The sequence below is a fragment of the Pinus tabuliformis genome, chromosome J (genome assembly GCF_031772625.1).
Source record: "Pinus tabuliformis cultivar Carrire ecotype Pingquan chromosome J, CPIR1, whole genome shotgun sequence".
Classification (NCBI taxonomy): domain Eukaryota; kingdom Viridiplantae; phylum Streptophyta; class Pinopsida; order Pinales; family Pinaceae; genus Pinus; species Pinus tabuliformis.
Genome location: NC_142295.1, coordinates 1,431,605,849 through 1,431,619,851, shown reverse-complemented (window position 1 = coordinate 1,431,619,851; position 14,003 = coordinate 1,431,605,849).

Genomic DNA, 14,003 nt, shown 5'->3' with positions numbered 1-14,003 from the left:
CCTGGTAAAGGATTGTGAATGATATAATGTATGGTATATCAATCGATCTAGTCCGTTAGAAATGCTGAGAGGGGGAGAATCAATATTTCATTCAATTTCTTATTTTTCCAGTTAAATTTTTTCAAAATAAAAAGAACAAGTTATGCTAGAACACAATAAATAAAACAAAGGAATAACTTATATAAATATTTTTCATATAACAATGATGAGGACACCAATCCTCTTTTACAAATTTAGGCTCCAACCTGTAAGATAATATTTCCAATTCTACAAGGCACCAACCTTGAATGAGGAAACCAATCCTTGTCAAGAACCATGCTGATCAAACTTCAAAATCAGCTCCAAGTCTGATCCAAATATGGTCTCAATATATGCTTCAAAAATGGTCACAAAAAATGCTTCACATAAACTCTTCAAGATACTTCAAAATTGAACAATTCCAACTCCAAAAATAATATCCATAAGTCAGAATTTGGTGTCAATTGCGGGTTGAAATATGTGCCATAAAGAGATAAATTCTATTCCAAAACAAGTCCGATTTTTTTCCTTAGGAGGTTGATATCTGTTCCTCATAACAATCTCGAGATGAGTTTTTTCCAAAGGAGGTTGAGATTTGTCCCCATAAAAGGGCCAAATTTTGTCCACAGGAGGTTGAGTTCTACTCCTAGAAATAGGCCGAGGTCTATGCCACAAGAGGTTCGAGGTCTATGCTACAAAAAGGTTGAGTTATGAACAATATATTTCTCCAAAAGATGCTCTAAAATCTTATCAGAAAACCCTCCAAGAACGCTTAATCTAGAAAAAAAAATAGAAAACATGAATTGCTCCTTCAATCTGCTTCTAGATTCATGAGATATGAACCATTTCACTCTTCTCCACAGGTTCAAATTGCTTCTCTTCTTGCTTGAATGAGTTTCTGACCAAATGGATAAACAAAATCACATATTTATATTGTTTAAGTCACCCAAACAAGGTCAACTTGTCTTCAAGTAGTGACGAATTGACCGGAGGAAAGATATGTGGTTTTCTTTGTCTTAAAAAAACAATTTATCCTCAATGGAGAGGAATTAGGGGGCATGGTATACCTTGTTGGAAAGGGCTTAAAGAAATATTTAAGCCTATTCTATTATTATCTTAAGTTGTACAACCTTCGAAATCAATAATATTAATTTCTCAAGAATCTCTCCCGCTTTTTTTTATTGGTCGCAACATTACGATAATTTCCTATTGGTACCCCTAAATTCCTATCACTCCCCCTGACATTCTACTACTCCCCCTTTGAAATCAATAGGAAAGGGATGCTCTACTGGGATGCAAGAGAGATGAAACCCGACTTTTGATGAAGATATTCACTTTTTTCTCGAGGAAGGGGTTTGGTTGAAATGTTGGAAATTTGTTCCTTAGTATTGATGTAATCTATTTTAATGATCTGATCTATAATCTGTTCTCTGAGAAAGTGGTCTTTGATTGAAATATGTTTTTTTTTTTTAGTGCATGATTGGATTTTTTTAGAGACTGATTGCATTGGTATTGTCACAAAAGATAGTGATGGACTGATTTATTTCCATTTTGGCATCCTTCAAGGATTCCTATCCAAATAATTTGTGTAGAACAGTCTATTTCTGCTATATATTTGGCCTTATCTATGGAAAGAGATATGGATGATTTTTTCTTGCTTAACCAAGATACAATACATTCTCCTAAGAAAATGCATTTTTTCTGGTGCTCTTCTGGTCATCAATGCTTCCTTCCTAGTCTACATTAGTGTATTCTATCAAGGTAAGATTTGTGCTCTTAGGGTACGATAGTCCAAAATCAAGAGTGCCTTTTAGATATCAAAGCATTCTTTTTACAACTTGCATATGGGATTTTTTAGGACCTCACTAGCATAGAAATTTTGAGGTCTAAAATGGGCCTCCCAAGAAAAATGTACAACCAAAATAAATTTTATAACCAATAGGATTCAAGATGATGTTGTCAACCATGTGTAACGATTCACCATTTTTGGAGTAAAAAGATAAAAAGATTTAAAAATAATAAAACTATTTTTTCAACTCGTATTTTCACCTTATCTCGCTAAGGTTTTACTAAAATTTTGAGTGGGAGTACTTGTTGGATGCAAAATTTAATTCCTCATCCAAGGAGTACCCATGTTGAATACTTTTGATGGACCCTACTACACGAAAAATGAGAAATACATGAAAAAACGTGATTGCAATCACGTTTTTCATGTATTTCTCATTTTTCGTGTAGCAACACCTATCTAAAGTATGCAACATAGATAATTATTGGATGGGGAATACAATTCTACATCCAACAAGTGTTTCTTCTTGAAATTTGAGTAAACCCATAGGGAGATAAGTTGAAAATATGTGTTGAAAAAAAATAGTTTTTTTCTTTTTTCCCTCTAAAATTTGATGATGTAATCTAATCTTATTTTATTATTTCCACTATTCTTTTATAATTTCCTTAGGAGACCCATTTTAGAGCTCAAAATTCCCCTAATGAACCTTTCCACCATACATACTTCTTGTATGATGTATGGTCATGAAGCTATTAGATATAAAACACCTCCAATCATTGAGTTGTAGGTATTTGCATCTACTATAGGAGATTCATCTTCCTTACTCAACTTACAACTTGTAGTCATATGTGTGCTTATCTCATCACATTATTCCATCCCAAACCGCTTAAGCAGTTCCTTGAGGTACTTTGTTTGTAATATGAACATTCCAACATTGGTTTGAGTTACTTGAAGTCCAAGAAAGAAAGAAAACTCTCCAATCATTGTCATTTCAAATTCTTTTCACATTTCTTAGGAAAATTTGTGACTCACTTCATCATCGTTACTACCAAAAATCAAATCATCCATGTATATCAATGTGATTAGCATATTATCTTTGTCCATATTCATGGAAATATCACTTCCTGCAATCCTCTCTTGAACCCTTTTTGTTGAATATACTGATCAAATCTAGCATACCAAGCTCTTGGAGCATGTTTTAATCCATACAAGGCCTTCCTCAATTTACATACGTAGTCTTTATTCTTTGACAAGTCAAACAAGTATGGTTGTTCCACGCATACTTCTTCTTTTAGATCACCATTTAGAAAGGTTGACTTTACATCCATTTGATAGAATTTGAAGCCTTTTGAACATGCAAATGCTAAAAAATTGTTATAGCCTCTAGTCTGGAAACTAGAGCAAAAGTATCTTGAAAGTCAATTCCTTCAATTTGAGTATACCCCTTACACACCAATCTTGCCTTGTTTCTAATGATTTGTACATCTTCATTCATTATGTTCTTGAACACCCACTTGGTACCTATTACATTTTTATCCTTTAGATGAGATATTGGTTCCCATGTTCTATCTTTTAAATTTGGTTCATCTCCTCTTCCATTGCATTTATCCAATGTGGATCCTTACTTGCTTGAGTAAAATCCTTTGGTTCTATTTGAGACAACAAAGCGATATCACTCTCTTTTGGTTTTTTTTCATCCTTCTTTGTGGTTTTACTATTGTGTCCACGTCTTTGATTATCTAGATTTCTGGATGACGCTTTTGTACAAACTTGAAAGTTTCCTTTGATGTTATTTGAGTTTGTTCTTCCTTTTGGTCTTTCAGTTCCTACTCTTCTTTTGCAACACCTTCCTCTTGATCTGTAAAGATAATGTATTCTTCATTTGTAAGATATGATTCTTTTTAATGAAGAGCCTCATCTATATTTACATCAATACTTTCTACCACCTTCCACAGACAATTGTTTTAGAATTTGTAGGCCTTTCTTCTTGAAGAGTATCCAAGAAAAAATCCTTCGTCAACACAAGAATCAAACTTGCTTAGTGAATTGTCATTAATATTCATAAAGAATTTTATTTAAAATATTCTGAAGTGTTTCACAGAAGAAGGCCTTCCTTTCCATAGTCCATATGGAGTTTTATCACTATTTACCCAGATTTGTGCACTATTTAAGATATATAATGTTGCCCAAACTACCTCCTTCCATAATTTAACTGGTAAGTTAGCTTCCAATAACATTTTTCTTGCAGCCTCTTGTATAAATCTATTATTTATTTCTACCACTCCATTTTGTTATCGAGTCCTAGCAACATAAAGTTTCCTCTTGATTGCATGTTTTTCATAGAACTATTTGAATTCTTCTAAGGTACATTCTCCACCTCTATCTAATCTTAAGCATTTGAACTTCAACTCACTTTCATTTTCAACTGTTGCTTTGAAATTTTTAAAACAATCTAGTGCTTATGACATATATTTAAGGAAATATACCCAAATCATTCTAGTATGATAATATATAAATAACATAAAATACCTTTCTCCTGCCAGTGCGAGAGTTTTGGTTGGATTACACAAATATGTATGAATTATTTCCATATGCATCGATGTTGAACATTCCTTTGATTTGAAATTGGTCCTGGTTTGCTTTCCATGTTGACATGGTACACAAATAACATTTGTTGGCTTTGAGATTCAAGGGATATCTCTTGTTTCTTGATTTTTGTTAATCTTCACCAATTTATCAAAGCTTAGGTGTTCCAAATGTTTATGCCATAGCCAACTTTCATTTGATTGAATTACATAACATATTTCTTCTTGAATTTCACTGAGAATGTATACATTAATTTTTGTTATTATCCCTTTTCCTACTAGTCTTCCTATAGATGATCTCCTTATTTCATTCCTTGGCACAAAAAATGAGATCATGTCCTTGATCGTACATTTGGATAACACTAAAAATATTATTCTTGAGGCCTTCAATATATAACACATTTTTTTATTTTCCCTTGCCATTGTTGAGACTCACTGTGCCTATTCCAACAATTTTAGCAGACCCACTATCACCAAAGGTCACATTTCCATCCTTCTCTTTGATTAATGAGATGAAATTTTTCTGGTCACCTGTCATGTGGCTAGAACATCCACTATATAGAAACCATTAACTTTCCTTATTCTAATCATACATAAGTAGACCACATTTCTTGGGGGCAGATTCTTTAGTCTTACTTCTCCAGGCTCTTTCTCTTGGATTTAGTGGGAAATTTTGTGCTTCATGGCCTAAATTATTTCATTTGTAATATTCTAAACTATAATTTGAAATAGGATCAAAGGAATTATAAGTTTTGATTTGGTCTTTCCTCTTAATGTCAACAATCTTATTTTGGTGATTAACCATTTACGCCTTGCATTGTTTTTCCCGATGAACAAAATTTTTACAAAAGAAATAGTGACCAATGAAAATAGTTTGATACTTGTTACCTTGATGATACATTACTTTCGAGTAGGGACATATTATCATTCCTTGGATGAACTTTATTTTCTGTAGGATTATTGCAATGAGATCCTTTAAGGACATCAACAAAAAATCTAAGCTTTTCTTCATGATGAGCATTGGTGTCTCCCTTTAAATTAGAGGATTCACTTGTATATCCAAGTCCATATTTGTCATGTGTGGTCTTTGGGAGTTGAGAATGACATCCAAGGTTTGGGAAATATTCAAATCCTTGTTGGATTTATCCAACTCCCTTTGTAGAGATACTACTTCAGCTTCTGATTTTCCAAAAATTTCTTCCTTTTCCTTTAGTTTATTGCTAAACAATTCTTCTATTCTTTTAGCTTCTTCTTTCTCATATTACAGAGAGATGATTTCCCGAGATAACTTTCCATTCTTTTTCTTGAGTATATCATTTTTTTCTAAGGAACTGTTGTGGCCAGCAACAACCCCCATTCTTATTGAGTACTATTCCTAATACTAAATAAGTGGGGACCCTTAGTTAAAAATCTAAAAAATCAAAATAGTGTTTAAATCTCCTTTTTAAATAAAATTACCATCATAAGCTTAGGAAACCCACTTGGAAAATCCAAAAAAGCTAAGTTTTATGATAAGATAAAATAAAATCTTTCCTTAGGAAATATTGCGTCGCATAAGATAGAGGAACACCACCTTACAAGCACAATGCCAACATTTGTGAGATCGCGATATGTGATAATAAACAAATATCGCATCGCATTTAGCACAATTCACGTTGAAATACTTTAAAATTTGCCGATATGCGATAACGTCGATCGCATGATCGCATCTCGCAGGAAATAGGTTAACAAAGTCTGTCATATATAACATTCCTGCGATCTGCGATATTGCAATTTCGCGATGTCGCGATCAAGTGATAATGCGATGTCACCAGCGATCGATTTTGCGATATTGCAATATTGTGATATAACGATCTGCAATGTTGCGAAGAAAATCGCAAAATCACTTCATCGCAGATCTTTCGAGCGCGTTATTCAAGAAAAGTATTTTCCTTAAGCTGACACCTGATTATGCGCTTTAATGCTAATAAATGAGGTAGTTTCCAGTTATAATGGATTATGGGTGCGTGCTTATCGAAAGAACCATTTCATGTAAGGTGGTATGCTTGATATATCTGCGGCATTTAAAACTTTTCCCATCACCCTTTCCTGTCATTCATTTTCGCTTCACTTGTGAATTGCAGGAACGGAGGATAGAGGCCGATACAAAGCATTACACAGGTTGAAATGGGAAAGAAAGGCAAAGCCCCAAGCTCAGAAGAAAAGGAAATGGCGCCCTTATATACAGACACGGCCTGTAACAGAGACGCGGGAATATCTACATGGGAAGGCATGTATAATCTGCTCGAAGAGGAGAATCCTAGGGTAATGAAAGTAGTTGCTACTGCAGGCTCAAATGGTTCTTCAGAAGCATCCCTTTCAGAGCTAGCTTTCTCATTCTTACACCGGATAGCAGCAAGGCCGAAAATCCTCCCATATACAGACATGGTGAAGTGGATATTGGACAGCGCAGAAATCAGAAACAGACAGTTCAAAATTCAGGGTCAAGGACTCATCGGTTCATTCGCTGCGCAAGATTTAAAGCTCATGTATCATCTACCAGGGCCACAGGCAACTTATAACAAGAAATTTATGGAGAAATTTGTAAAGGAAAATCAAGACCTGGCAGAAACCACCAAAGATAGGTCTAGGAGGGACGAACCATTGAAGAAAGATAAAAACGGTATGTACAGTACTGGTTCTCTTACCTCCCCATATTGCTTTGCTGCTTCCATGCTCTGTAGATTGTTCGGAATGCTAGATATCAACAAATTTTCATCAGAATGGCTACCATTATTAGATGCTGCAACAAATGCCACTATTGTAGATTGGGCCAAAATCTTGTCTGATAACCTAGTCACGGCCATTGTCAGTTACAGGTCCAAAAGAGTTGCGGCTCAGAGAATTTATCCTCCTTTTTACCTATCTACATATGTAATGGATGCGATATGTTATGTTTTTAAATTTCCTATTATGGGTTGGAAGTGGACAACTCAAGACCCCTTGCCCATCCACGTCTATCATAAAGAATTGTGGGATTCTCAGTTCACTCCATACTTCTACCAAATTTGTCATGGAATTATGATGCCCTTGTACAGAATGTTGTATGATAAAGACTCTCTGAGATGCTTACCTGAAGCAGAGGTAGACATCCTCCCATCGCAAGATGGTTCAGGGAGGAATTGTTTACTTATGTCAGGGTATTTGGAAGTTCTGCTCCCCCTCATGTTCTACCTCTGTATATCCCTTATAAACTCTTGGCTCGAGAGATTGCCTATCAAACCTGTGGGGAAGGTGGTCTAACTAAAGATTTAAAGGACAAAAAGAAGGCTATATGGCCACAGTTTCCTGTAGCCTGTGGGGCCTTTTCACTTTTTGATGTAGGCCACGCATTCACAGAAGTAAATAATATAACATGTCTACAGTTTCTAGATAATCTTCGGCAAAATCACATGATCAATCTTTTGTCGACGCGTTTCGAACCAACCAGTGTGGTTCATCGTCAGGACAAGTTGAAGAACTGATCTGGCTTAGCTGATTAAATAGAGTGCGCAGAGACTCCAACGGTTATATTGCAACGGCTAATTTTGACCTGAGGATCAAAGTCAAACCACTGATTTTATTATTAATAGAAGTTAATTGAATAATATAATAAATTTATTGTTTTAAATATAATGGTCATTATATCTTCGAATTTATTAAATAACCTATATTTATTATTAACCCTAAATTATTTAAATATAAATAAATGGTATTAAATTACTTATTATTCTTAGAATTTAGTTACAATAGGTAACTTGGTATTTATTTAATAATAATTGTTTAAATTAAAGGGTCTAATGGTAACTAAATAATGGTAAACTAAATAAATTGGTCATTAATAAAATTATAACTTCATATAACCTATATTTATTATTATTCCCAAATAATTTAAATACAATAAATAGTAAAATATTATAATATAGTTACAATAGGTAACTATGTATTTATTTATTTAATAATAATTATTAAAATTAAGGGTCAAATAAATCATTTTTATTAATTATCTAAATGGCCTATTCGAAACTAAAATACTAAGTTCATACAATAGTTTAGTTTATTAATAATCTATATTTACTTAATAATGTATAATTCTAATATTATAAATCATTATTATGTAAATTAAAGTACATGTTTATTCAAAATAGTATATCCATTAACTTAATATTATATCATATATTTCTAATAATTTCCTGTTTATCATTTAAACCTCTTATAATTAATTTAGTAATTTATGTCCATTAAACAATCAATATTTATTATTAAATTTTTTATTAAAATTAACTATGTTATTACTTATAAGGTTTAAAAAGGGGATCTTTATTAATTCAATATATAGGAAATCAGTTAAAGGAAAAACAAGGGGTAGAAGAATTAAAAATCGATGCAAAATCTAATTTTAATCTACCCCCTGGGAAAAGGTTAATACCATAATTAGCCCGAAATTACTAATAACATATTACTCCTCCTGCACCCCATGACAAACCCGCCAAAAACAGAACTTGAGGATAGGGACGACAGAAACCCTAAGACCTAACACAAGGGGGATGAGGAGGCTTAGGAAGCCAAGGCTGGGACCCAGCAACTGCTAATCTTCCAGCCATCATCCCTATTAAGATTGTTCGGCCTTTTCTCAATCTCCAGGGCCTCTCTAAATTTGCGATGGCGAAACTGCGCAACTTTGGCAATGACTTGAGCATCTTCTATACAAACGTGATGCATGGTCTTCCCTGCATGCTCAGCTAGGGCTGAGGACTTGGTCCTACCATGTCTTAAGTCAGCCGAATGCTCGCTAATCCTTTGATTGATAGAGCGACCAGTCTCACCAATATAAGGGGTCCCACAGGAGCAGGGAATGACATAGACGCCCTTCATGTCCTTAGGGTCAATCGGGTCTTTCACAGACCTGAGGGAGCTCCGGATAGTGCGGAGAGGTCTAAAAGTTATTCAAATTTTCAAGAAGACCATTTGACCCTAATGAAGTTGCCCAGACTTTCACCACTGCAGTCAAGATAAAGGTGTTCTCTGGAGAAAAGGATTTATTTGATGATATATTCTAGCAGAAAAGCACACTTGAAGAAATTATGAGCAGCCCAATTTCAATTCTCTCCAGAAGAATTTCGAAAGTTCAAAATATACAAGGAAAGAAGGTTAGCCAGTATTCCTTTAGAGAAACTATGCATAAAACCTGCAAGAGAACCAACTCCAAGTGTTAGTCTTAGTGGGAGTTCAAGCACTAACGGATCTAAATCCAAGTCAGAAAAAGAAATGTCTGAACATTCTAAAAGATCCAAAAATGAACAGGATAAGAGCGAAGGATCAGTAAAGGATACGGGCCAGTCAATGGAACTTTTACACCAACAGGTTATTGCCTCCCCACAAAGAGATCCTCCGCCTCTTGTCATTCAAGCACCGCCAGTTATAACCGAACTAGACAAAGAATGGGAAACCTTCAATGACCTGATCAATCTTGAAGGACAAACCCTAAAAACACCTGTGAGCAACACACAGGTATCAAAGAAGTAGTCACAACAACAGTCAGCGATGTCTCAGATATGGAGCATATTCCTATTGCCCCATCCTCTGAGCTTATGCTCAAAATAGAAGAAATTCCTCCCCTTGATGTGTTTTATAGCCCACAACACAAAGCAGTAGTAAGAAGACAGAGGAAGAAAAGGAAATTGGAAAACGTGCTCCCTCAAGACGCAGAACAATTAGATGTCCTGTGGCAAGATCCCACTAGCAATCCAACTGAGAATCTCACCAAACTATCTCAGATCGCAAGAGCATATGCCTCCGCGACTATTGATAAAGCATCTGAGGTACAGCAATTGCTAAAAGAAAGGGAAGACCAGATACAAGTATTGCAGCAACAGTTGCAACAAGCTAACGCCAACAATGAAGCACAGAAACAGCTTGAGAGGTTGCAGCAGGACTTCCAGCAAATGCAGATAGGATATCAGAAAAGTTTGGATGAGAAAGGAAAGCAGTTACAGGATCTACAGGAGATGCACAAGGACAATCCTAAACTCACATAATTTATCACAGAGTCCATTTCCTTGAATGAACAATTACTACAGCAGCAAGAAGCATTGGGCCAAAAGATATCACAGTGGAGCTATTATTGTGAAATTAGTGATAAAACCACTAATCAAGTGGTGGATTTACGAAGTGACTATGATCTAATTGATAAACAGGTGGCTGAGTACTTGGCTTGGCAAGAAAAAGACGAGGGAAAAAGAGCAGGTGCACCAAGGATCAATGAAAACCACAAAGAAATGCTCTTTAACAAATGGGATGAGCAAATCAGGGAAGCAGAGCAAGCAGTAGGAGCAGCCATGACAGCAAGCAGTATTATTGATTGTGTAAATGAAAATTTGCACAGGGAAAATTTGATCGCAGAGACCACTCTAGGATATTTACCTAATGCACAGCAGCTACAGGCAGATTGGAAACAGAGAGCTCAAGAAAAGGCAAAAGCAATTCAAGGGTTAACCAAGTTGAACTGGGATTATTACTGGGCATACTTGGTAAAGCCACATAGCCAGTGGATGACTGTTAAGTGTATCATCAATTCAGCCGAAAAAATGGCGCCAGCTCTAGTCGATTATGTTTTCTTAGCTCAACTAAAAGCGGAATTCAGCCAGCCGACTCTGCTCAAACAAATGCTGCATGCGTGCGATTTCAAGGACCAAATACAGAAGTAGTTTAATGTTAGATTTAATTTTAGCTTTAATTTTGTTTTATTTTCCTGAAAAGAGGATGGTCATTTAAACCGCATCCTACATTTTTGTAATAATTTATTTTTAGAATTAGTTTAGTAGTATTTAAACCCTTCTCATGCATTTAGAGAAGGGTCCTGAAATTTATCAAAAACATATCCCCAGAACATGCACTTCTGTACCCTCTGAGGAGGTTTTCATGAATGAATGGAACAAGATTTATTAATGTTTGCATTTGATATCTACTACTGATGTTGCACTTTTGTACTCTTAGTCGATATTTGATCAAGGAGAGATAAATCGTGATCACTTGAAGCTCATGAGTAGGACTAGTTATAAATGGTATTTATATCTCTTAACTATTTCTGCCTTGTGTTAGAGTGATTTCCAGTTCAGTTGCTTATATATTAATGTATGAATGCCTGAGTTATCATTTGGCACTTTTGTACGGTGATAGCTATTTATTTATGCTTAGTGTATGAATAGCTCATTATGCGATATGTTTTGCACAACTATTTCGTCTAACCTTTTATAAGAAGTGGTTCATCTGTACTGAATTCTTTTCTCATGACAGCTGAATGATCTTTATTACCAGTTGTTGTTTGAAATCATTTTAGATCGCATAGAAGAAAAATCACACCCGCGGTTAGTGTAGATTTACATATTTCTGTCATTAGAATAATAATTTCCTTATTATTAGATTAGAATTAGATTAGAAGTATTCCATTTAGAAACTGTTAGAAACAAAAAAATCAATCTTTCTCACACACACACTGAAATTGGGAAACTGGTCCCATATCCCCAGTCGGACCCGCTATACCAAACGGAAAAGGAGCTGCCAACCAAGGTCCGGAGCAGGCGGGTATCCCCCTTGTTGTAGACCCGATTTTCGGGGCTTCAATAGGAACTAATAAAAATTTCATCCATACTTCCCTTTTCTTCTTCTGGCTTATCTGTTTCATTTGAGATGGAAATGAACAATATATCTCTGCATCAATCATATTCTTCTTCGTCAGAGTCATCACTATCTTTTTTGGAGAAGAAATTATTTTTTCCTAAGCCTTTGCACTTGAATTTTCTTTTCTTGGATTCATCTTCATCATCACCACCATCTTTAAAAGGGCATTTGATTGCATAATGTCCAATTTTACCACATCTAAGACAAGTGAGAGGTAACTTACATTTGAGTTTGGATCCTTTCTTCAGTTTCTTAACAAATTGTGCCATTTCAATATCAAAATCATCATTGTTGCTATCACAATTATTCCCCCCTCGATGCATTTGAATCTTTGAATGCAACTTCCTTATGAGTTGAATTTCTTTTCCTCATCTCATATGTTGTGAGAATTCCATGAAGCTCATCCATTGTTAAGGTGTCCAAGTTTTTTAATTCTTCTATGGCACAAAATTTAGCATCAAAGTGGTATGGGAGAGATCTCAAAAAAATTTGGAAAATTGTATTTTCTTCAACATCTTCACCTAACCCTTTGAGAGAGTTAAATGCGTCATCTACTCGAAGGAAGTAAGCAGCAATATCTTCTTCATAATTCATTTTGAGACTTTCAAACTGCCTTCTAAAAGTTTGAAGATTTACATTTTTTACATTTTCGTCTCCTTAATAGATGTTTATAATCTTTTCCCACATTTCTTTAGTTGTTTTACAATTCATAGCTTTGGTGAATTTTGAGTTTGACACACCATTTGTTATAGAATTCAAGGCTTTGGAATTTTATACATATGCTTTCTTTCCATCTGGGTCTGTTGGTAGAGGAGATGTGATCTTATATCCATTTGTAACTGATTTCCATACTTCAACTCCAAGAGACATAAGATAATACTTCATCCTAATTTTCCAAAAAGCGATTTATTTTCCTTCAAAGTGGGGAGCCTTAAGTGCTTCCTTGTTGGCCGCTTTGACTCAAACATCCTTCTTCCAACTATTAGGTTGATCTTGAAGAAGATAGCTCTGATACCAATTGTTATAAATATTGAGAGGGGAGTGAATCACTATTTCATTCAATTATTTATCTTTCCAGCTAAAATTTTGCACAATAATAAGCACACATTATGCCAAAACACAAGAAATAAAACAAAATAATAAATTATTTAAATATTGTTTAGATAAAAATGTTGAGGACAACAATCCTCTTTTACAAATTCAAGCTCCAACCTATAAGATAGTATTTCCAATTCTACAAGGCACCAACCTTGAATGAGGACACCAATCCTCTTAATCAAATCCAGGAATGAACCTAGTCTATATCATGACGATAATCCTCTTCTAGCACCAACTAAATAAAACTTCAACATCAACTCCAATTATGATCTCAATATATGCTTCAAATACGGTCTCAAAATCTGATTCACATATTATCTTCAAGATACTTCAAAATTGAACAAATCTAACTCCAAAAATTGTCTCCATAAGTTGAAATTTTGTGTTAATTGGGGGGTCAAAATATATGCCAAAAAGAGCCAAGTTTTATTCCAAAATAGGGTTAAGTTCTATCCTTAGGAGGCTAAGATATGTTCCTTACAACATCTACAAGATGAGTTATGTCCATAGGAGGCCAAGCTTTGTCCCTCACAATAGGGCTGAATTTTGTCCACATGAGGTTGTATTTTTCTCTTACAAATAGGCTAAGGTCTATGCCACAAGAGGGACAAGAGTTGTGCTAAAAAAGGCTGAGTTATAAACAATCGATTTCTCCAAAATATGCTCCATAATCTATTCATAAAACACTCCAAGAACCCTTAATCTAGAACAAAATTAGAAACCATTAATTGCTCCATTAATCTTCTTTTAGGTTCACGAGATATGAACCATTTCACTCTTCTCCACAAGTTCGAATTGCTTCTATTCTTGATTGATCA